Raw genomic sequence first — 2,175 nt, 5'->3', positions numbered from 1 at the left:
CCCAATCTCCCCTCACCCCCAGCTGCAGCAGGGTCTGCCTGGAGCTGCCTGTGACATGGGGCACGCACGTACAAGTGGCCAGGGCAGGACACTCAGGGCCCCCTGGTCCCCCCCGGCCAGAGCTGCGCCCTCACTGGCAGGAGTCCAAGTTCCAGCCTCTCCCCACCAGGCCCATTTTTTCCGTGGGGCCTGGTTCTGGTGAGAGTTGGGAGGAGGGCTCTATGGGTGTGGGGGGTGGGGGGCTCAGGGCCCAAGTGCTGCTCGTGGAACATGAGGGGCGGCCAGTATGGCGTATGGGTACCACATCACCCAACCCGCTCGCTCACGTCCCCACCCCCGGGATATTCCTGGGGCAGGAGAGGGGGAAATAGGCTAATTCCGGAATTTCAGTGAGCGGGACCCTGGTGCCAAGATCCTTTCAAAGAGCAGGAAAGCCTCGGCCAGGGTGGGGCTTTCCTCCTGTTTCCAGGGCCTGGTGCCCGGCCACAGGCCCTACTCGTCTGGATCTTCAAAGGGACCCAGAGCTGCCCAAGTGCTGGGCACCCCATCTGGCTCCTTTGGGTCTCATGGTCTGAGGTCTGAGAGTTGGACCTCTGTTTTCACACCTGGACGACCCCAAGGCCTCCATGGGACAGGAGTCAGCGACTCTGAGCACCGAGTGGCAGTGACCTCTGTAGCCCCACCCGCATCCTGTCTGTGGCCGGCCTTGACCGTCATGCCAGGTCTCCAGACCCAGAAGGTCGTGTGGCTTAAATGCCTCTTGCCCGAACCTGCCAGACTTTCCCATGTGTTGGCCAAACCCCCCCAGAGCGCCAGCAGCCGTGTGCAGGGTTTCAACTCCATTTCACAGCTGGACCTCCCCCTAAGTGGCTGTTTTATAAGAGTCTGGCTAAACCTCAAGGATGCCGCTGAGGACAGGACTCAGGGACCCAACCAGAGGATGGAGGCCAGAGGAGGGTGGTGCGGGGAGACCAGCCCCCATCACAGCAGCTTCTCCCCTGGGGTGGGGGGCGCGCATTCCGATGAAGGACTCATGGCCATCAGGGAGGTTGGTTGGTGGCTGGCTGCCTCATCTTTGGGAAACAGCAGTGTTCTCACTGGAGCAGTTTGAAATCAATGGCATGGATGGCGGTGGCCAGACGTGGTAAACCGGGGCCTCACAAGCAGGCCAGGGGTGCTCTGTCCTTCCTTGCGGACACCGGCCTGAGCAGGGGAGTCTCCCTGCACCTCAATTGCTGCTGGGGCCTCTGAAGCCCCCCTCAACTCCCAGCATGCGTCTCTTGGCCCAGCAGGACTGTGCTCCGTGGGGATGACAAGGACCTCGGGGTGGAATCCAGCCTCGCTCTGGACAACAGGCTGGGCCACGGCTGGATGGCGGGCAGGGGGCACCCCAGGCTTGTATCTTTCCCGACTGGAGATGTGAGGCCCACCCCTGCCCCAGCACAGCCCTGCACTCTCATGCACACGAGAGGCGGGCCTCCCACCCCGAAGGGTAGGACTGGGGCCTCTTAAAGGCTGTGGCTGTGGGGACCCTGCGCCAGCTCCCAGGAGTGAAGGATACCCATGTCTCACAGATGTCATCCACAGAAGCCCTGGGGTGGGGGCGGGGGCGGCAGCTTCCCCTGGGCCTGACCCCTCCCCATCAGCACCCCAGTGGGAGCAGCCCCATACTCAGGAGACCAAGAGAGGCAGAAGGGGTCACCAAGAGCCTCTAACCCACAAGGGGCCCTGCCGGGGACCAGCCCCGGCTGATCCAGGGAATTCAAAGCGGGGACGGCGTCGGCGAAGATCAGGAAACAATTGCTTAATTAAACATTAATTAAGGATATAAAGAGTAATAGAATGAGGATAGCTCAGTAGGAAAATTCAGTGGAGAAAAGAGGCTGAAATAAGGATAGCTCAGTGAGGAAATTCAGTGTAGAAAAGAGGCTGAATAATTCAGCCAGAAGGTAAGAGAAAGAACGACATGGTGAGACCAAGTTTCGGTGAACAAGGCCCACACTTTATTTTCCAAAGTAGTTTTTACACCTTAAGTTATGCATAGAGGATAATGGGGGAAGGGGTAGAGTCATGCAGTAAGCCAGGCTTTCTTCCTGCAAACTTATCATATGCAAAAGTTTAGGTGATTTGCATCATCTTCTGGCCCGGAGGCCTTTTTCTCTAAAGGTGATTATT

General features: G+C 58.8%; 1 pseudogene; it reads right to left on the bottom strand.

Moving 5' to 3' along the window:
* LOC104985017 overlaps nucleotides 1-717 on the bottom strand; it is a 13,508-nt pseudogene extending 12,791 nt beyond the window's left edge.
* Nucleotides 718-2,175: the final 1,458 nt, after the last annotated feature.

This window comes from Bison bison, unplaced genomic scaffold, assembly GCF_000754665.1.
Source record: "Bison bison bison isolate TAMUID 2011002044 unplaced genomic scaffold, Bison_UMD1.0 scf7180017864037, whole genome shotgun sequence".
Taxonomy (NCBI): Eukaryota; Metazoa; Chordata; class Mammalia; order Artiodactyla; family Bovidae; genus Bison; species Bison bison.
This window is presented reverse-complemented; position numbering and strand designations above follow the sequence as displayed.